The following is a 23,449-nucleotide window of genomic DNA, read 5'->3' on the forward strand; positions in this document are numbered from 1 at the left end:
TCGGTGATGCTACTTTGGGTGGGACGAAAGGGTGGTTTGGAAACGGATTTACGTGTCCGATGGGCTACGGGGGTAGAAGTCGAAGGTAGTGGTGATGGAGGTGGAGGTGACAATGGAATGGCTTTGGTCTTCTTTTCTTTTTTCGCTTCTGGTTTCCCTTCTTTCTTTTTCACTTCTGTCGAAGGAGGCGTGGACATCATCTTTTTAACCCAAGCTTTCATTTCTTCTCGTTGGGGTGTGGGGGACGGGGTCAACAAGGATGCTGCAATCTTACTCGAAATGGGAGCTGCTGACGGTGTTTGAAACACTTCGCGCATCTCTTCTTCCTCAGGTCTTTGTGGGGTAGCATCTCTGGTGACCCTTGGGGATGGTAGTGGTGGTGGGGGTAATGATGATGATGGTGCTGGACTTTTCATCAAGGTCTTAAAATCTTTCAGAGTGGGTAAAGCTGTTTCGTCTAAAGCTTTCTGGTGAAAGAGTTGCAGTCGTTGCAAGAGTTGACCGTACTTTTGCGATTTTTCTGTTTCGGACAAATCTTGGCGATCCATCAAGGACTGCAATTCGTGTTGTAACTGGGACATCTCGCTCAAATGGGGATTGGGAGGTAAATGCGGGGTGTGTTGTTCTTGCCACCGATGGTATTCCATCCATCGTTTGTAAGGCACTAAAGCTAGTTTTCGTCCTTCCATGGGGTTGTCAGGGGTCGATTCTGAGATCTTGGGACTTCCGAGGGCCTTTTTATCTTGCTCCCACCAGTCCTCCCAACATGGTTCCCAAGACTCCTTTCAGTATGGGGCCTAACAAGAGAGGTAAAATGCCTCCACGTTGGACCAACATCTTCTTTTTTTGACGAATGGGAATTTTCTTTTGAACCATTTGGCGAAGAACGTGACGATGTTTTCCTAAGCATTGTTTCTGGTGTTTGGACAAAGGGATCGTGCCTTTCAAAACGTTCAAACAACATTCGCACACGGTATCGATGACCTCTTTGGAGGCCGTTTGAATGAGTTTTTTTCGTAGGGGTGAAGAAGCTTTGGACAGGACAGATAACAGGTCCCCATGTTTAGCTAAACGTGGTGGCAGTCCTTTCCTTTTCTTTCCTTGGGGTTTTCTGGAGGGTGACATTTTTTGCTTGTGGGTTCCGGGACATTCACCGAACAGACACTAACGTCGATGACTTAACGCACGCCCTTTTATCTTTTTTTTGGGACTATCGCTTTGTCATAAAGGTGACAATGTTTTTCCCAAAATCACCAAGGAATCCTCCCCTTTGTTGACGCCTCTTTTTCTTGGAACAACTGTGTCTTTTCTTAGGGTAATGTCGATGCTTGGCTAAGCGCTTTGTCGGATGACGCGTCTGCCTTTGTCTCTTTCTTTTGTGGCTTCTTGGAGGTGACATCTTTTTTACAAGTTCACTGATACCCCGACTTGGTCACAGGCTCTTTTTATACTGGAACGCGTCGCCACTGATTGTCTTTACGTTTTATCAGTTTGAGGACAGGCATGACACGTCGTGCAGGGGTACGCAACGGACTAAATCGAGCCAGTTCTTGCTTGGACAAATCCAGTAAACTTTGTAACATGCCCGATCTTTCTTGGACTTTGATTTTGGGAGAAGGTACTTTGTGAGCAGCAGCCACTGCCACTAAATTGGAGGGTCCTGCCACTGGGGAAGTTCTTTTGGGGGTCATCAACGGAGATGTTCTTGGTGTGATCAACGTCTCCAAGTACTCTTCAGTTCTGGGTGTCATCAACGGAGAAGTGGATGAACGTGAGGATGCCGGAGACGCAGTCACTGCCGTGGCAGGTCGTGGTTTGCGAGTGTAAGGTTGCGTCCTGGCCGAAGTGCCTCTCTTGCGACTAGTTTTCTTCTGTGGACTTTTCTTTTTCTGGGGACTTTTTCTCTGTTTCTTTTTCTGGGGGCTTCTTTTCTTTTTCCGGGGTGGTGGTGTCTGGTAAGAGGAGGGTCCTGCCACTGGAGAAGTTATTCTTCTTGGGGACTTGGTCTTTTTCTTTTTCTTCTTGGGGCTTCGTTGGACTTTTGTCTTAGGGATAACTTTGGGGGCATTAGGATCCCATCTTAAGAGTGAGCGAATGATGACCCCTCCTAGAGTACCGCTCCCTCCAGGTTTCAAAATGATTTGTTTTTTGGTTTGAGTGTCGATGCGGGGATCGGCCAGTTGGACCAAAGCGACTTTGTTTCGATCGAAAAAGCGTTGGGTTTGATGAGGAATCTGAATGATTCCTTGGAGTAATTGACGTGCCGTCACCGTGAACCATCGTAAGACTTCTTTGAGACTAGCTTCTAAGACACGAGCTCGTGTTTGTGGATCTTTTTCTCGACTGATGCCATACAAGGCACGAATCAATTTGACGGGAAGATGCGACTGAAGGGACGTCATGTTCACACTGTGTGAGACAGACGAAAAAGGGTCTGAGGTTTTTATAGATTTTTTGATGGGGAGTGAAATGAAGTCGAGGACGGAGACGTGTACAGGACAGGCCCTCCGTCTTGGCACCAGTGGTGAAACAAGTGGGTACGAAATCGCAAATCCTCGGGGGTCGTAGGTTTCAAATCGACGAGTAAATAGGCGTGTGGCGTTTGAGTGGCATCGTCGTACGCCTGAGTCAGCCAAGGCGTTCCTAACTGTTTGGCTAAGACTTGCACTTGCGATTTATCTCGAGGGCTTTTAAACAAGACCACGTAATGCGCATTGAGACTGATGGTGCGATGGGCTTTACTTTGTTGAAACAAATTTTGGGTGATGTAAATGACACTGGCATTACGGTGATGCCCTTTGCGCGTGAACCACAATTTAATTTCTTCTTCGTCTTCTCCTAACATGTCGTCGAAAATGACCAAATGGGTTTGACGGGAGTCAGAGACGATGCCGTCGTCTTCTTTAGGAATGCCTTCCACAAACACGATGGAATCGCCTTGACTTTCTCGCAAGAGGCTGTACGCCGATTGCCACTCTTTGTAACACCACACGATCCGTTGAGGGGGTCGATCGATCAAATGATGTTTATGTTCGATCAAACGTTTGACGAATTCGGTTTTGCCTGAACCGCTAGGTCCAGCAATGAGCATGTTAAAGGGATGGCGAAGATACAAAGCCTCCCAACTGGCACGATCTAAGTGTTCGTCGATGACTTTGACAGTAGAGGAAGAGGGAGCAGAGACAGCAGAGGTAGCCATGGTGTGAGAAATGTCACTTGTGACACGAAAACGAACAAGACAAGAGTTTATATACTTTTTTCAGAACACGTTTATTGAATGTTTTTTATCAAACATGAATACGAAAGACAAAAATACATAAAAGCCAAAGGCTTAAGTACAAGAATAAGAGGCACATGATAACGATGAACGTGGAATAAACACAAGTGTCTGTACAACAATCACATGTTTTGGGTAATGTTCTAACTAGTTCAACAGGGGGTAAGGTCACACAAGTGTCCTCCCGAAAAGGTCTTTCAGGTCTGTCCACGAAAGTCCTGTCTTGGGTGACGGGTTCTTCTGGCACCGTCACTAACACGGGTTGAAAAGTAACTTTTTTCCTTGAACAACTCTCGTGCATACTGGGCCACTTCTTGGGTCCAAGCCTCAAAATCCCATTCTTTCCAGGCACGGACATCTGTCCAATGGGGATGTAAGTCACAAGCTACACACACATCGTCATACACGTCTTGGGTAGCTAAAAGTTGACGAATCTTTTTTTCCTGTTGAGGTCGAGAAGTATCCAGATGAAAACGCAAGGCTTTGAGCAAAAGGAGTTTTTCGTGACCATTTAAGGCCATGGAGGTGGTAAGTACTGATCGTAAAGAGTCCACAAAGAATCGGCTGGTAAACGAAATCCCAAAAAACAAGTCACTAAGACACACACCACTTGTCGTCCCAAATTGAGTGGATACAGTTCTTGTAATAATCGATGGTAATGATCCACGGTTTGAATATGGTCATTGAGTTCCTTCCACGGAATCTGTTGGATGACATGTGACATAAGTCGTGGCATGGCAGCCTGTTTTTATAGTCTCTTTGTTTCGGAAACAATACACGTACTTTCTAGCCAGAGATCTTCGTTCTCCAGTAGGGAATCTAAATCTTGCATACTGTAACCGAAACTTCAGAGTTCGTTTAGAAGTTTCCTCTTCCTCTAAGTGGATTCCACGTAAAATATGTTGATAATCCTTTAACTTGTCTTCCTCAATGTATTGCTGTAGGTGAATCTCGAAGTAACCAAAATCATGAACGTTTCGATCATTCACTAACTCAAAGTGTTGAACAAGGTCTGACCACTGAAACAATTTCTGACGAATCAGTTCTCTTATACCATTCAGGTACCAGTGGTTAAAGATCTGGTGACGTAACGGATGCAATTGTTCTTTACGTTTGACTTGTATTTTCACAAGCTCTCGGTAAATGCGTTCTCTCAACTCCACAGGCAAAGCACGAATGTTCTCTTGTAAAGTATCCATGAATAGGTCATACTAAATCCTCTTTGGTCTGACACAAGAAATGTACTCTTTGCACAAACATGGTTTCACTTCAGTGTCAAATTTAAATCGTTGAGTCACTAATCTACACATTACAATTCGTTCAGAAGTTTCCTCTTTCACTAAGTTGACATTGTGTTCAAGATGTTGGTAATTCGTTAACTCTTCCTCTGGAATTCGATGCAGTACGTTTACAATGTAGTAACTACAATCGTCCATACCAAACCATTCCTTTTTATAACCAGAAGGTCGTTGATCAATGTCTGTCCAATGGAACACTTTCAATTGAATCAGTCCTTGTATAGCCTTCAGGTACCAGTGGTTCAAACACCGGTGACGTATCGGATGCAATTGTTCTTTACGTTTCACTTGTATTTTGACCAGCTCTCGGTAAATGCGTTCTCTCAACTCCACAGGCAAAGCACGAATGTTCTCTTGTAAAGTATCCATGAACAGATGATTATGGTAAGAAGTTACTTCAATGTCTCGGTCCCACTAAAGGTAAGTAATGACAATTCGGTGACCATCGAGCATGTTCTACGTAGGCCGAATCTTGTGGTTCCCAGTGGTGAAGTGACACACCGCAACTGAAGCACTTGACTTTATCTCCTTCGCCCAAGTAGAAAAATCCGGCTCTGGCTAATTCTTCGGGGGTCGGTCCTCCCAGATACTTTGGCCATTTTCCTTTGAACGATTGAAGACGATTTTCAAAGTCGCAGTATTCCGACAAACGCACAGGAAACGAATATTCGTTTTTCACAGGTTCGTTTCGATGAGGGTTGAGTGACATGGGTAGGAGTTTGCTCAAGGCTGGATGACATCCGTAGGGGGGTAGACGTGAAGGTGAACATTCCCCTTTAAAACGAAACCCAGTAAAATGTCCAAGAGGACGAGCGGCATCACTTTCGCATCCGACAGGTTTGACACGCACAGCATCACTTTCCATGACAGGGGTAGGGGCACTAAAGTTCCCATGATGCTTTACGGCATCGCTCAGGTCACAACGTACAGCATCGTATCCATCGCAAGGCTCACAATCGCACTCGTCTGCAAACTCCGTTACACAATTACAATGGTAACCACATGGACAATCGCAGTTTCCTTCCGGACATTTTCCGTCGCAATGTCTGGGTCTTATCCATCCAGTAGAGAAAGATACAGCTTTTTTACAATCCCCAAACTGGAACGATGTCTCTTTCAAAGTATTCATCTTGTTCGCTCGGTCTTGGTAGTCACAATGAACTATCGATCTTGACCATAGCCCCTTTTTTATACTAGTCGCAATGCAGTCTCCAGTTTGTACATCTTTCCTTTTTTACGTTTTTTATGTCTTGTTTCGGAAGGTACCGTCTCTAAGGTACCGTCAACATTGTACCGTAGTGTAATGGGTGGAAAGGCCATAGAAAGGTAAGGGCAGTGCGGAGACCATCGAGTATGTTCCAGAATAGCTGAATCTTTATAGATACATAGATCCATTCGTAACTTCAGTCCGCAAGCGAAACACTGTACCTCGTATCCCAATCCTGACTCAGGTCCCAAGTAGACAAATCCTGTTCTAGCTAAAACATGCGAAGAAGGTAATCCTTCCCTATCCGTAGGCCATTTCTGAAACGTGTCCAATCGACGGGCACAATCACAATAGTCAGGTAAGAAGACTTGAAAATGGTAGGGTTTGAACTTGGAGTTCTCATCGGTTTTCTCACTCGATTCTTGCTGTGGCGAAGTCATCTTTCTGATGGGTGGCTATCCTCTTACAACCAATGTTTTATACCAACGTGTCCATACGGTAAGGTGAAATGATTGGGAAGTCGAACTCGCTTCTGGTACACGATTTGATAAACTTTTTCCAAAGGTCGACTGACGATGTGGTGAGTGGGTAAACGTACAATCTTGTTCGGTTGGTGAGTGGTCACTTTAAAGTTTCCATCCTCTCCCGATTGCAAGGCTTCTTTCAATACCCCAAAGTTGACCACACAACTGGTACGATAATTCAGAGTCAGTCCTTTCACTTTGCACGTCGTGTGCACTTCTCCTTGTTTGTCCCGGTATTCGTAGCCGTAATTTTTGGGACCGCCACTGACGAAACTTAGAATCTTGTCGTCGGGATGCTCGTCTGTCCAGGCTCCTAAACGGTCTCCTTCGATGTTAGGGTGATGTTGAATCGGGTGATGGATGTAAATGCAACTGTCCGTGTCAAAGTACAGGACGCGTTCTTCTAACAGTTCTAAAGCTTCGTACAATTTTAAGCGAGCATGGGCTGTCACGTAAGCCGCAATGATGACATTTCCAAAAGGATCGTCTTGTACAAAGTCCAGATCTTCTTCGTAATTGACCAAGATCAAATTCTCTCGAACGACGTTCACGTGTTTCATGTATTTGGTTTTGTCGTGAATCATCTGGAAGTAGCGGGAAGGTTCTGTCAAATATTCCGTCTTGGGTAAACACGGTCGTTGTGCCATTTTACCCCACAAGCAATTTAACATCACTTTGGCAAACGATCGCCTGCCTTCGTTTTTCTCGATGTGGTCTAAAGTGATGCCTTCTTGTTCGTAGTATTTCTCTTTGAATTGTATTTGGTCTTCGGGAGTGTGACACCAGGAAGGATAGCCGCTAGCTTCTTGTTTCAGTTTCAAAAAGGCATCCACGTAGTCGGCGAAAATGCCTTTCTGACTGGGGTCACCCTTGTGGTATTGTTGTGTCTTGGGAAAGTGGCAAATTTCGTACACTTCTAACAGTTGGTATCCCATGTCCAGAGCTTTGAACAATTCTACGCTGACCCAGGTTCCCGTCAAGGTCCGTTCTTCCTGGCTGTGATGGCAAGGTTGGTCTTGGTTGCACGTTTCGGCACAAGTACGGCACAAGGGAAACATCAGTTTGCCTTGACAATGGTGAGGTAAGACGGGATGGTATAGGTTCGTGGGAGGCAAAACTTTACACTTGATCAAGCCTTCGTATTGTCGAATGTTTTTCAGGTCGATGTGTTCCGTCAGCAATTGCGGGTGCCCTACAGGAAAGCGACAATATTTGCACACGTAGGGATACAGCGAACACACGTCCAAGTATTTGATTTCTTCTCCTTTCTCTTCGTCGGCTTGGTACAGCAAACAGGTGGCATTGGTCCTTCCTCCGTACAAACTATCCCTCGGGTTCAGCGGGTCCATGAACTGGTAACTTTCCACGAGGCGTTTAAACTCGGGATCGATTTTCATACGGTGATCGTACTCGTGTTCCCACATTTCCATCACTTGGTATCCTTGCTGTTCTAACTTTAGGCGTCGCTGACAAGTGTCCTGGTACAAGTCTTCCATGGTTCGTTGCAAAAACTGATTTTTAGTGTCACGGTCAGGGTAGCAGACGGGACATCCGTGAAATAAGCAACCGTTAAACTCGTACACGATCTTGGGGTTTTCTAAGTCCCAACCATCGACCGAATACGTTCCGATGGTCTTTTCGCCCCCTCCGTTGCGGGCATGCTGAATCCACTTGTCTTCCTTGTCGCACAAGTAATGTAACCAACGTAGGGCTTTGACCGAGTATTGACGTTTGACAAAGTGGGTCGTTTGAGGGCTGATGACAGCCACGGTGTTTTCAGGCATGAATCGTTGTCGATACACTAGGGAACACGCTTTGGCAATGGTGCAAGCTTCTTTCAAAGGATCCACCCCTCCGTGTTCCATGAACAGTTCTCGAAATTTTCCACAGCAACGTCGTAAAATGTCCACGTCGGAACGACAATACTTTAACATTTCTTCCTGAAAGTCGAAAGGGTCCGAGGCATGAGCCTGGTACCAAGCGTAGAAAGCTTCTCGTTGTTCGGTACGCATGTTGTCGGGGTCGTAATAGTGAGCCTCAGGTAAATGGGGTAGAACGGCATGTTGATTGGCTTCCGTGTTGAAAAAGTGTGGAAAGTACCCTTTAGCCATTTCTGTCATTCCAAACGTTTTAGGCATTCGACTCAAAGGCATGGCCAAGTAACTCATCGAATCTTTAAACTGTACTTGTCCCACTTGCATGAAAATGATTTTGGCTCCGTTCAAAGTGACTTTAGGACGTTCGGTGCCATGTTCCGTATAGTACCTCAAAAGAAACTGTCCATCGTATCCGGAAAAATTGTGAGCCATCACCGTGGCATGACGATGACAATCTCCGTAACGTTCGATGTCCTCTTGGCTCCACGTCTTGTCGACGGGGTCTAAGACCCATTGGGCAAAATCGGCTAACGTGTTCGGTCCCCGAAAGATTTTTTCACGTCCTCCAGGAATTTTGCTGCAGTGAGGGCAATGACTGAAGATAGGTTCTTGAATGCACTTCTCGCACGCTCGATGAGCCACGCAGAAATTAGGAATGTGAATGCCAGTCTCTTGCATGCATTCGAAATCGAAAAAGATGAAATTGCCTTTCTTCTTGTGACCGTCCTCTTTCTCTGGTGGGGGTTGGTATTTTTGCACGTAACATTGGTGTTCCAAGTCCACGATGTGGTGACAAATGTGACATTTTTTCTTTCCTCGACATACGTGTGCCTTGGCATTGTTGGTAAGTATGCCTTGTCCACACGTAGAGCACAATCTCAGGAGTTGACAAGCACATTTCTTCTGTGAACCTTGTGTTTTCAAATGTTGTTGGTAACAGGTAGGGCTGACAAACGTGCGCAGACAAGTGGAACAAGGCACTGGTTCTTCGCTCAGACAGGGTGGAGAGGCCAAACATCCTGAGCATTTCCATCCACAATGTTTGTGTTGCTCTCGATTATTATAACCATAATCACATTTCTCACAGTAATAACCGTATCCCAGGAATCCGGTGATACTGGTAATGGTATCGAAATGGTCATCGTGATGATAAACATGAATGTATTTTCCGTCCTTAAAATCTTGGCCTCGAAACAATAGAGGCCCGCGCATTTCTTGAGGGTGCACTTTCAAGGTGTAGCGTGGAGCTAGGGCATCTTGCAATTTTTGCATCTCAGGAATGCCACAGGGTGTGTCTTTGGGCAGTCCGGCTTGTTGTAACAGGAGTTCTGCTTCGTTTCGTTGTTTGGCTCGGTCGGAACGTTGAATAGTGTCCCAGGTTCTTTTCCATTCTACCGTGTCGTTCTTGCTGGCATAGGTTCGTCCCACCACGATGGCACGGGCTAAACACATCTGGTCTTGAGGGTTGTTAATTCGGACGAGACTTGTTTTGGTGTTGCGAAGGTCGTCCACCAATAACATCTTTTTGCGTCCTGTCCCTTGAGGAGGAGAGACGTGGGTCATGTCCAGTGTGGCTTTACCATCGGTGATGTCAAATTGATCATTGGATTGTTGTACGTGTTGAATCTTGTCCATGACTTTGGAAGCAGTCAATTCTGCAGGGGTGCTAAACTCGATCCAAACAGGGGATTTCAAACCGTCGTGTTGTATGGAAAGTCTCAAGCGATCGTCTTCTTTGGGTTGACATTGTCGCTTGAGTGCAGTGAGCAAAGAATCCCACACCTCGGTGATGAACACTTCTGCTTTCTCTAACGGCACTTCGGACTTGAAATCTTTAAACTTCACCGTGTATTTGTAAGCCGTGGTTCTAAATTTTCTAGAGGAGCGCTTTTCCGTCTCTCGAATGGAATAGTACTTTTCAGGGTTGACTAAGGGTGGTGAACTTGGTTTAGAGGGTTCGGATTCTGGTTCACTCATGTCCTCTTCAAAATCACTGGCATGAATTTGTGCCAAGATTTCAGCCCTGGTACGAGGCGATAGATCACGTTTCTGCCTCTTACTTTCTTCTTCTTCTTTCTTCTCGAATGAATGGGATCGTTTCATCTTGAAAGCAAAAAGTCAAATGACTCAAGTTCAAACACCATAAACTACTTTATAGTCATAGCAGACCAGCGTATATAAAAGGGTGCGTGTCTTGTCCTTTCACTATTCATTTCACTCTCAAGCCGAGCACAACGATGGAAGAGACTAACCAGATGGAACGTTTCGTCAGAGCTTTGCGAGGGGTCATTAGAAAATTCTCTTCAGACCAGCCTACGGACTACTCTCCTTCCTTTAGAGATAAAAGTCAAGATACTTGCTATATCTGTCAGAAGAAAGGGCATTGGTCTTCAGAGTGTCCAGACCGTGAAAAACGAAAAAAAACAGGGGATAAAAAAGACAAAAGTCAAGATACCTGTTATTATTGTAAAGAAAAAGGACATTGGTCTCCAGATTGCCCCAAAAAGAAACAAGAGGAGTCAGAAGAAAAGAGGGATTCTTCAGAAGAAAGGGATTCTTTGAAAGAAGAGAGGGATTCTTCTGAGGAAGAAAGCAGACAGGTGAAGAAAAAGAAACAGGAGAAGAAAAGAAGAAGGGAAGAAAGTGAGGAGGAAGAAGAGGAAAAGAGTGTGACGGTGAAGAAATTTAAAAAACAGAGAGACTTAAAAAGGAGAAATCAATGAACTTTTTATTAAAGTGTTGTGTTGTGAATTGTGAATTGGATTGTAAAAAATGGAGAAAAGAATAAATGAATGATATAAGGTAAGTGTCTTTGAGTTGTGATTTTAAAATAAGAAGCTACACTCACGCACTCATACACAGACACGTACTATAAGGGTAAAATGGGTAAGTTTTTTTTGAGTTATTGGCAAATTGAAATTGTATTTCTTTTCGAGAAATGTGGGTGGCCCTGAAAAGGGCCTTTTTTTCTTTATGGTGTAGGGGTGAGTTTAAGCAATCAACTTTAACTGCCTTAAGCCTTTGCCACGGCCAAGGCCTACTTCTGGACTGCGTAATGTTGATGATGATAATGATTGGGTTGAAATCACTAAGGGTGGTACGGTAGGCTTAGTCACAGGGTTAACGTGTTTAGCTCGGGAAGGTCGTATTCTCTTCGGTCGTGATAAAGAAGTCTGATACATTTGTTTCAGACTTCTTAACTCCGCTAAAATGTCCAACAGTACCGTGACCGTTTGATTTTCATCCTCTTGTTTCTTTGCTGCTACTTCTTCTTGCTGTTGTTTTTTTCTTACCTCTTCTTCTTCTTGCTGTTGCTGTTGCTGTAGGAGAAAAGCCTGTTCCGCTTCCTTTTGTCGTTGTATAAATTTCTCCAATTCTTCTTTCTGTCTCTGTCTAAAATTCTCCACTTGTGGTAATGAAGAAGGTAACGAAGGTTCCGGAACAAATTCTTGCGAGGAGAGAAAATCCACAAAATCCCAATTCACCTCTTCTGAAAGTAAGTCAGGGTTCCCTTGGGCGGTCTCCCCTGCTGGTGCACCCCACTGGATCGTTTTCTGAGTTTCCGTCATGTTGAATCACTGTCGCATAGATTGACTGCACACAAGCGCTAGCGAATCTATATTGACTACGTGACGTCACAGACTGCTCTCTTCGGATTGGATGCGGGCTGACTAAATTCTGTAACGCGTGTTCGGATTGGTGAATGAACTCAATCCGTTTCAATCCTTTCTGTCCCTATAAATAAGCGCCGTTCACTGCATTGATTCACCTATTCTCGGAGCCTCAACATGTGGACCGACGTTGAATCTTCAACCCTTGTGTCAACAATGATGTTCAGGACGGACATGCTCATGTATGTCCGATCCAAGTGGACCGTTGTCCACAGGACCAACAGCAGCCTGTGGATAAGAAGAGTCTATATAGAGAGACAAGGTTGCCTCAAGAGGACTCTGATGTATGGCCCTGCTGTAAGACGAAGTTTGAGAACAAGAAGATGTCGCAAATGCCCTTTATGTTAAGGGCATATTAACATAAACCAAAGGCCCTTTTCAGGGCCAGCCATATTTCTCGAAAAGAGATAGTCTTTGAATTGCCTACCCCTTTTTTAAAATTTAAATTTAAATTTAAATTTAAAAAAACTTTTTAAAAAAAAATCCCATGTTAAATTCCCCTTGTCCGTAGATTGTCCCACGATTTATTCCCATGTTAAATTCCCCTTGTCCGTAGATTGTCCCACGATTTTTCGCCATGTTAAATTTCCATTGTCCGTAGAGTGTCCCAGGGGTGTTTTGACTGGAATTTCCATTGTCCGTAGGGTATCCCACTTAACTACTACTACTAAACTAACAAAGACAGATTGTCAAATAGAACTGCTTTTTTTTTTGCAAAAGGATTTTTTAAAAAAAGTGTAGTGAGTTTGCACGAGCAGCACATAATGCACGAGGAAAAATGGAGGCAAAAAGGGGAATTCCAGAATTTGAACAATATTTCAAAACAACTCAAATAGAGACAGAAATTTCAAAACAACTCAAATAGAGACAGAAAATGGAGATTGCTTAGAGTGTAAATACAAAGAACGCACACAAGAGATTGATGTATCCCAAATTTCAATGGAAAATACCCCTAGCATAACAAGAATCTTGGTAGCATTTCAACTTTTAAACAAAGACATCGTGTAATTAGCAGACATCCTGAATAGAAAAGGTTTTAAAGCATGGATTCTACAACGCTATGGAAACAAGCCTATACTACTATTTGGTGAAATGGAAATAGAGGAGAAATGGTGTTCATAAAAGAACCTGAACCAGTATTAAGAAAGATCAAAAAGAGGACAATAGAACTACACCTATCATATATCCCAGTGGAGATCCTCTTAGAGGCTACGGTAAAATGTTTTGAAGAGAAGCTGAAAGTAAAGGTGATAAACGCAAAGATGGACATCATCCCCCCCCCCCACTCCCATCAAAAATAGGAAAAAACTCTTAGAGATAGAAAAAAAAAGGACATAACAAAGATCAAACCAGCATTTTTTTCTACATGGCTTCCTCACCAAGTTGTGGTATAAAGGATGCATATACCACAGGAAATGCAATAGATGTGGAAACACAGGTTACACACCACAATCAACCAACCAAGAGGAGAAGAAGAAAGAAAGCACGGGAAAGGCAAAATACCCAACTCAAAAACAAAGAAATTAACAAAAATAAAAACTGATTTAGTTGTGCCTGTCCCACTCATTGAAGATTTATGTGAAGGATTATCATCGGATTCTACTGATATTGGAATGAAAAATCTTCGGAATTATGACAGCTCTGGACCAGAAACTTTCACATTTGCAAGAGCAAGAAAGAAATGAACTTAAACAGTTATTATTTGAATATGAGCACATATTTCCAGATGCTCCTACAAGGACAAACAAAATTTTCCATGACGTTGAAATTGTAAATTCCAAACCTGTCAAACAACACCCGTACAGGATGAACCCTCTCAAACAGGAATGCTTGAAAAAAAGAAATTCAGTATTTACTGGAGAATGATTTTATACAGCCCAGTAAAAGTGACTGGAGTTCACCATGCATACTTGTTCCAAAACCAGATAAAACTTTTCGTATGTGTACTGATTACAGGAAGGTGAATAGTGTGACAAAAACAGATTCATGCCCATTACCAAGAATCGATGACTATGTTGATAAGATCAGGAATGTCAAGTATGTCACCAAATTTGACCTTCTGAAGGGATTTTGGCAAATTCCACTAACGGAAAGAGCAAAGGAAATTTCGGCATTCGTGACTCCAGATGGACTTTACCAATATGAAGTAATGTCGTTTGGGATGAAAGGGTCGCCAAGTACATTTCAACGTCTCATGAATATGATTACCTCTGGTCTAGACAATTGTGATGCTTACATCGATGATGTCATCATCTACAACGACACCTGGGAAGAACATTTAGCAATAATTCGGAAAAATTTTTTAACAGACTCACTGATGCATATTTGACAATTAATTTATCTAAAGGTGAGTTCTGTCGTGCTAGGGTAACTTTTCTAGGACACATCGTGGGACATGTGGGACATGGACAAGTTAAACCTATATATACTAAGGTCAAAGCTATCACTGAATTTCCCGTGCCTGTTAATAAAAAGCAACTAATGCGATGTTTGAGTATGGCCGGATACTATCGAAAATTGTGTTACAATTTTTATATAATTGCCGAACCCCTGACAAATTTATTGAGTAAGAAAAACAATTTCATTTGGACTGAATAATGTCAGAAGGCTTTTGACAAGTTGAAAGCTATACTTAAAAGTGGTCAGTTCTTACAGCTCCAGAATTCAACCAATCGTTTAAATTGTCTGTTGATGCAAGTGATGTTGGTGTTGGAGCAATTTTGATTCAAGAAGATGTAAATGATATTGTTCATCCAGTGTGCTATTTTTCTAAGACATTACATAAGCACCAAAGACATTATTAAACAATCTAGAAGGAATGGTTAGCTTTGATATTGCCATTACAACATATTGAAGTTTACCTTAATTCAGCACCCTCTTCGATTATTGTGCTTAGTGACCACAAACCCCTTACTTTCATCGGCAAGATGAAAGAAAAAATCAAAGACTATTAAGGTTGAGTTTGTTGTTGCAGGAATATAATCTTGACATCAGACACATCAAGAGAAAGTATAATTTAATAGCAGACGCACTTTCTCGTGCATAACAATGTATTATTTCATGTGTGTGTGTGTGTGTGTGTGTGTGTGTGTGTGACTTCGATTTTTAACGTAGCTTTAACAATTTTGTCATATCGCTACGATTTCTGCAGTGTGGCAGTTTATAGTGATGTCTGGCACTGGGGCATCATGCTGCAGACAAGTAGTATGATGTCCCACCCAGTCACATTATCCTGACACCAGGCCGACCATTCCTAACACTAACCTCTTTATACTGAGCGCCAAGCGAGGCAGCTGTTAGTACCATTTTTGTAAGTCTTTGGTATGACTCGGCCGGGGATCGAATCCACGACCTCCCACATCCTAGTATTATTTCATGTACACTGTGTGTAATTTATGAGTTCTTTTTAACCTCCTGTTTAATAAGTATGTGGTAAAAAGAAACCATTATGTATAAATCTTTCTTTTTCTTTGGGGTGGGTGGGAGTGTTATGTATATTTAATTTAATTATATCTGATCTAATATATATTTATTTCAATTTAATTGTTTGTCAGTTTTTTCGTTTTTTCATTACATGATATTGTAATGTAAATTTATTCACTAGGGATGATACTTTTTTCAGAAAATAGTTTCACCTTGACTGCTAGTTTATATAAACACCAAGTGTGTGTATGTATGTATATATACATCGTCCTTCAAGTTGGAACGAATTGTCTTAATTTTGGCCCAAGTTGGGCCGAATTTCTTTGGGCCAAACTGAATGTAATCCGGCATTAATGGTACAACTTTCTCATCCCTCGCCTATTCGATCCCACGGCTTTAATCCACTTTTTTCTGGTAAACAGGGTCTTTCCGAAAAAAGAAAGAACCCTTTTGTCCTATCATCACTGTTAGTTACATCCATACGCAACACAGCGCACCATATTTGCTGACAAAAAGCACGATCATAAGATATATCACACAGACATTTGCGTGGGGACATTCAACACCTGAATGGCTAGGTTGAATAGAAGGGATAAATGTACGTCATCAGTTTACGGCACGCGGAAACTGCAGGTAGTTTACGGAGATTGCCGAATATATTTACTTTTTTCATTTAAAAAACGGAATTTTAAGTCTAATTAAACATTTTGTGGTGTGCATACATATCAAATGCGTTTTTATGACTATAATAATACCACACCTTTGTACAATATATGTGGCCACTAACCTTTAAATACCTGCTCCCTAAGAAGCTGTGCGACTCTTGCTACTAATCAGATGTGTAGCACGCGCATCGCACACTGGCTTTACACTTTCTGAACAACATGTGCATGCCCATACATGACAAAAAAGTGTATGATGTGTCGGTGTGATCAATACTGATACACTGTTGTAATGCTGCTGGACAGATAATTGACTTGATTTTTCTGTTACGCATGGCAAGTTGAACTAGTTTTTAGACTTCTTACCTTCTCACCACTCGTTAACACAACTCGCTGAAACAGTTCAGGTCAATAATTGAGGCCTGAACTGTTCACGACCAGTATTAATAATAGGCAGAGAAACATAATACTGTTTTGAAAAGAAAATACCTTACAATGTACATATTACCTTTTTTCTGATTGTTGAATATACGTGTGGTTAATCACAATATGGATCTATTTTGGGCATTGGATATAGAAAACGTTGGTCACAAAGGTTCAAGCCTATAAAGGCTGGATTGCTTAGAAGTTACTGTGATAAGTTTCAGGTAAGATTTACTTATGCCAACCGTTATTGCTGTTGCCGCTCCTTCTATCACGACATTTTTCTTTTTTTCTTTATATTTTCTGTTTTGATACTTTTTCTGGTCTTCTTTTGTCTATTGTAAAGTCTTTATTTACCACAAACGGAATCGCGAGACTAGACCCAACTGGATGGATTTACACAGCTACACCTAGGTACCGGGCGTTAGTGGAGACACAAGTGACCAGTGGTCTAAGGCGCTCGCCTTTACAGATCACTGACGTCTTACCTTTATCCACGTGGTATCGTGTCACAGATGAACAATCCTATGTATCTGCGAAAGCTTGCCAGAAGCTGCCTGTGGGTACGTGGTTCTTTCTTGGGTTTTCCTGTGTTCTTCCTCCACCAAATATACTGGCCGCCATGAATAATTTATCAAATGCTGAAATATGTTAACTAAATCCACGAACCAGAAGTTAAAGACCAGCGTATGCGCATCTGATCGCACAGGAAGAAAAAAAAAACAGAAGTTTGGTTGTTAAGAGCTCAACAGTCAATAACTTGAGCCACATAAGTTAAACAGACGATTTCTTCGACGTAGTATCGCCAGGTTTCATTTTATAAATCTAAATGACAAAGTTTATTTTGATCCATTAGTTAATTTTTAACTTTGATCACAAAATGATGTTTTACTAACTCAACACGACAGTTTTTCAGCTTCAGGTCACATGTTCAGTTTATTGCTGTAGCCCAAATTGAACAGTTATCATCAACTGGAAACACAAGCGAGACTGAAGTAAGAATCAATGAAAACCACAAATTATTAAAACCCGCACGTAGTATTAAATAATAGCAAGTGGCCCTACCTTGCGTGCTCGCAACCTATTGACTCGACTAATGACAACAATTTTACAGCTAAATACGGTATCTACAAAGAAACACTTTCCTTACGTAGTGTAAAGACAGTCATTTTTCATATTGAGCCTAATTTAATACGAGATAGTTACGTCCTATTGCATTCTATGTCATACATTTTAGCTTTGCTGTCATATACTTGTAATGATTTTCGTGTATATTGTTATCCATTGAGAAATGCAAGATAGTGGTATGAAATACAAGGATATCTTTGATCGTTATGGACGCAAGGTGGTTCTTGTTGTTTGATGAATTATCCCATTGGAGTAAACATTTTTGCATTTCTATATGCCAAAAGGTTGTCATATCACTGGATAACACCAAACATTTGTATTTCTATATGCCATAAGGTTGTCATGTCACTGGATAACACTAAACATGTTGTCATATCACTGGATAACACTAAACATGGTGTCATATCACTGGATAACACTAAACATTTGTATTTCTGCATCCATTGAAATAGCTGCGTCTTACAAGGTTTTCATTTTCAGTTTAGACTATTAGTGAGATGGTGAATATACGCAGAAGCTCACAAACCCACTTGAATGTATGGGCTTGATTTCAAATAACTAATAGCATTGTAAGGGTGATACGTAAGTGTTTGAATAGATCACCCTTCCTTCGATAAACATGTGTGCGTGATAATACTTAGTAATTGCAAGTAACAGACCGTTGCGCTTATTGATATTTTTATAGTTATTATTCTTTTTAAACCTCACATCGTTATCAAAGAACGTATGGTCTCGTTAGTTTATTTACTTAGATATCTCTTTTAACTTTGTGTTATTATTCAAGGTGGATTTACTATCCGCTTTGTCTGTATAATATAAGTGACACACAGTAATAAAAATAATAATTATAATAATTTGCATAAGGTCAGAGAATTGAAGTAAAGCCAACAGCATTCAAAAAATAAGATTTAAATAGAAATGTATTCTCAGTAGAGCCCATTTTTCTTCATCTATCTTAATTGGCCATATTTTAAATATATTTTCAAAATGTAAACAATGCAGAGATAGATAGATAGATAGATAGATAGATAGAGCAAGCAAAGCTTAAAGGAGACCAGAAATAAAACCTTTCCTTTTATGTATGTGATTCTCTACAAATGTTAATCAGACTGTGATGTTTATGAATTAAATATCGTAGGCAGGTAGTGATTATATTGCGTGGAAAATACCACGTTTCCGTAAATTGTCGAGTTTTTCCGAGTTTTGATAAGACTACAGGTCCCGTGGTCCCTTGACGCAATACTAGCCAGTCCTCGAATACAAACAGAAATATGGTGAGCGAGACCGACTTTGGGGGGGGGGGGGGGCCAGATTTGGGTTGCACATTCAAAAGTTGAATCTGCCTCTGAGATATGCCCATAACTAAATATGTTGAATTGTGTGTTAACAATGTGTTTAAGACCTGACAGCAGAAAAGTACAACAGTAAGAAGGTGCTCATATTTCAAAAGCAATATAATTCTAAAATAAATACTTATACATTGTGTGCTGTGCAAAAATGTGATAAGGATTAAGTGATGGTGCCCAATGTAAAAATTAACAATTTACCACAATGCATATAATTCATTTAAGACGGATGGGTTTCATTCGTGTTATATGTAAATGACATATTCATTACCTACCCCCAACACACACACACACACACACACACACACACACACCACATAAGGACTGATATCTTGAAAATCTACATACAACACTGAAACACTGAGAGATAATACTGAATTCTGGACGAAGAGTCTAGAAAGGGGACCGACTTGTGTGGGAAACAGTATCCATTACACTATCCATTTCCGGGGAGGTGTAAAAGGCATTTAGAACGGTTTTCCTCGGACGTAACTTAAGCATTAGTTTTTCACACAAAAAAACACAAATAAATCTGCAAAGCAGAAATCATAAGTAATTAATTTAAACATTAAGAAGTTGCCTTCATATGATTCAATTACATCGTATTTTACACGTAGGCTACAGTTAGCGTATTGACAAATCTGATAGTATATACATGTCTGGTATACAAAGTTTATGTACTGTACTGGTCAGTACTGAAAGAAATATTTTGTAGGCAAAGGCCCCGGGTGGTGACTTAAATAAATTCACTCGTCCTGGCTGAAATTCCCCATGCCCGGACAGTACATACCTGTCAACTCTCAAGCCGGGATAAAACCTCCCGATTGTTGGAGTATTTCCACATCTACATCTCGATCTCGTAATATCTCCCGATTTTTCGCAGAGAACTCCCAATTATTACATTATGTCTGTCAATTTTTATTTTTCAGAAGAAGAAGACAAAACCATATATAAATAGACATAAAATGTGCAATCAACAGCTGTCATATCCTGTTTTATCACTTGTGAATATTGTAGTGATGAAATAATTAATATCACACGACAGGTTTTTTTTCTCAGTAAATAGAATGTTAAGATTAAACATTATTCATGTAAACTTTACTTTTTTTTAAAAAAACCACTACAACAGTACTGAAGTTTAAAAAAAATTAAAAAAATTAAATTGTCACCAATTAGCTTAAATCCCATGAATGATCACTGAATGATGTATAATTTTCTCTGCAAACAAAATCGCATTTCCATTTCCGCCAAAGAAACTCGGCAAGTTAACACCTGACGTTCCTCTACCGTACATGTAAAGTTTAATTACTATGATTAAATTAAAAGAAGGAATAAAAGAAAATATACCACGCCCCCAAAGAACTAATTCAGAATATATATTTTATTCAGTAAACAGTGTTAAATGCCTTAAGACATAAACCCAAGGAAATAAGGTGGGATATAAATTGTGAGAAAAACAGTTGCCACATGTATAGATTTGAACTGTTAAAATGAAGTCCTATGCATCGTAAGTTACAACAAAATAGGGCATTTTTATTTTCAAATTACTTGCTGGTGCTTACACACACACACTGTTGAACATGGTTTCTTTGAAGTATGTCCGAAGGACAGTCCTTTTCACGGGATAGATGCAAGGATAAAGATTAACTGTTAATTAGTCACACTGGCCTTATTGCTTGTGTACTTAAGTCAAAACTTTAGCTATTTTGCAGTTTCGCCACGTCTGACCAGAATATAACAAAAAGGGTTTTGTCCTGGGGGTTAATAAGGCGTATCACGGGGAGAAAGGGCGCGTTCCATGAGCGCTCGCACATTGGGGCAAGGGAGTGGGGTCAATAGTCGCCTCCCCCCATTTCTATTGTCAGCCAGTTAATGTGAAACTTTGATTTTATATCTGACCTCTTTTCTTTTAATTGCTGCTATTTAAACTGGGAAAGAGATACTTTTATATCAGTTTCAATCATTACAGATTAACATTTATACATACTACGTGTAACAGGCAAAGACTGAAAGTTTTCTTTGTCTTTTTTTAAAACTGAAAATTGTGTTTTCTCGAAACGCAACCCTGTCAGGGATTTAGAGTCTTAATTTTAGCACAGCTTCCATTTGATTCAAGTCGGGTCTCAATTTCACCTAGGACAGTAGTGATTTGATTTAGAGTGCTGTGCTAAGGCATATATGTCAACATTTTGAAAATACATTTACTCATTTCATCAGCGCAATCAAAGTTTCATCAGGCAAACAAAACGTTTTCCACAAGCCCGACATGCACCTCACTTTGAATACAGGATGGGCCCGAACTAAAATATGAGAGGCACCGTGTGTCGAGCTATCAGATATTTTTAGCACTGCTGGTGTAGATAAAAGATCTGTGATTGATTGTTGCATTTTGTGGTCACTTACTCGGTATTCTGCCTATTTTTGTAACTCACACGTTTAACACTTTTCCCAGGATTTAAAATATTCAACGTTATGTCTGGAACAGCGCCAGCTTTAAGTCTAGGCCTAGCATTTGCGTAACCTAGAGCTGCCATTTTTTCAGGATCCCTCTGGTAACAATCATTTGAGAAATGTAATGAGCACAGAGTGCTCTAAGGTGTTGCTTTGAAATCGACTCGCTTGTAACAATATTGTTAAATATTAGACTTAGATTTGAAATTATTAAGAGTTCGGACATGATTACTATATTTAAATTAATTCTGATGAAACGATAATTCTTTCCAAACACGTAGAAGTGACGAGAATATGTCAATTCTCAGTATTTTACTGACAAGTCATAAAAGGTGAGTAATTAAGTACAAAAGGCCTTAATAGTTGAGCTACTAGTAGTAAATAGGGACCACTATAAGGTGGGACATATCCTTCGCATTAAATGCCAGTCAAATATCAGTGCTGCCACTATGAGATTCGAGACAAGTATGACCTTTATAAGCACGTGACTGCTATGCAGAGGGTTAGACGTGAATGAAGTGAATAAAAACTTGAAGAATCTTTGACCGACGAGAAGAGCGTCAAACGGGATAGCTATTAATAATTAGAACTTACAACCTCGTAAGTAAAGAGACAATGAAAGCGAGATATAACAGACTTGAAAGCAAAGAAAACTTTCTAACTAGATATATATGCAAAACTAATGAATACACAAAGGAAATCAATCGGATTGAAGAGTTTGGCGAGTACTTTGACACGGAGATACTTAAGGCACTGCAAAGGCAGGCCGTCTCTTCTCAGGGAAGAAGATGAATGAGAATACAAAGAGGTATGTTATTTAAAAGCCTTAAATGGTACGCTCTGTAACCTTTAAGGTACCGAGACACAAATTCACCGATTCACGCGATAAGTATGTGTGAATCTCGAACCTCGAAGCTGAAGAAGGGCAATGTAACTAAGTTAACCCACTGTAAAATTTCAATTCTTAAACTTAAACAAAGAGTCATTCATCAGCTTGTAGAATGAAAATACACCCTTGAAATCGTTGTTCTTTTCCGTGCGTAGTCGGATGTTGAGATTAATGTAGTCACTTTAAATAGGATCGGTGCCTGAATTATGTATGCTAGTCCAAGTTCGGTATAGAATTTCAAGAGTTGGTAATGAGACAGAACATGAAAGATCCTACCGCACGAACAAAAAGGAGTGTCAATAAGATGAACACGGTAAAGATCAGCATTTTAATGAACTTAAATTTTTTCGTAATCTAGTATGGATGACACACAGTGTTCGATTCATAAAGCATATGCGGTCGCATGCTGATGGGTAACTTCTATAACCATTTTAGTCGAGAGGGTACATGGGTTACATGGGTTGGTGTGTGCAGACAAGGCGAGTGATGTTGACACACGCCAAAACAGGTTTAATTATCGGTAATAAAGAAATTATAATTCATTAATCTGTATTAAGTTATTATTTTGTGTAAACATCAGGCCATGGAATTACACTGTAAAATGTAAATAAGCATTATTTTCCTGTTTAGAACAGCCAACTAATATCGTTCGTATGTGATTCCATAAAGATCATCTTTTTCTATGATCAAAAATGTCCATTAAGATGTCTCATGTAATAGAAAATTGAGATCCTCTTTATAAGCGTCAGTTTAAAAAACTTGCGCGATCATTAACCCAATTGTCAACCTATTTAAGCATGGAATCCGTTTCATTTCCTTGGGTTTTACCTCACACACACACACACACACACACACACCACCACCACCACCACCATATATAATGACGGGTTATGGCATGAATTAAAGTATTACTGACATCCCAAGCAACCCTACTCCATGAATTCTATCCCTGCTTCATATTATTGGAACCACTGAGATTTCCACATGTATACATTCAACCGACGTTGGACTCGGGGGCGATTGTTACTCCATATGGTATTATCCCCATGGGTCAAATTGCTTGGAAACCACTGAGATCCCCACCATCAGGGGCGTCAGACGTGAACTTCAAAGGTCTTAAGCAGCTAGCTCACGTTTCCTCAGCGTGATAAAGCCGATAATGAGTCAAAAGTGCCGTTAAAACCCAACCAACTAGTCATATAGCTAGGAAAACACTTACTGGTGACGAAGAGACAAGTGCACTCTTGTAACTGTCGGTCAGTTTTACAACACA

General features: G+C 40.8%; 1 protein-coding gene across 2 annotated transcripts in view; it reads left to right on the forward strand.

Moving 5' to 3' along the window:
• The window catches only part of LOC149802520 (uncharacterized), a 176,557-nt gene that overhangs the window by 16,141 nt on the left and 136,967 nt on the right, over nt 1-23,449 (forward strand). Inside the window, exon 1 of one of the 2 annotated variants that reach the window (XM_089951760.1) lies at nt 16,563-16,586. The exons of the other annotated variant lie outside the window; for it this stretch is intronic. The gene's annotated coding sequence lies outside the window, so the exon portion shown is untranslated. Of the gene's footprint in view, nt 1-16,562; nt 16,587-23,449 lie in introns of those variants that run through there. 2 annotated transcript variants of the gene reach the window in all.

This window comes from Sinohyriopsis cumingii, chromosome 3 (assembly GCF_028554795.1).
Source record: "Sinohyriopsis cumingii isolate HCF-2022 chromosome 3, ASM2855479v2, whole genome shotgun sequence".
NCBI classification, from domain to species: domain Eukaryota; kingdom Metazoa; phylum Mollusca; class Bivalvia; order Unionida; family Unionidae; genus Sinohyriopsis; species Sinohyriopsis cumingii.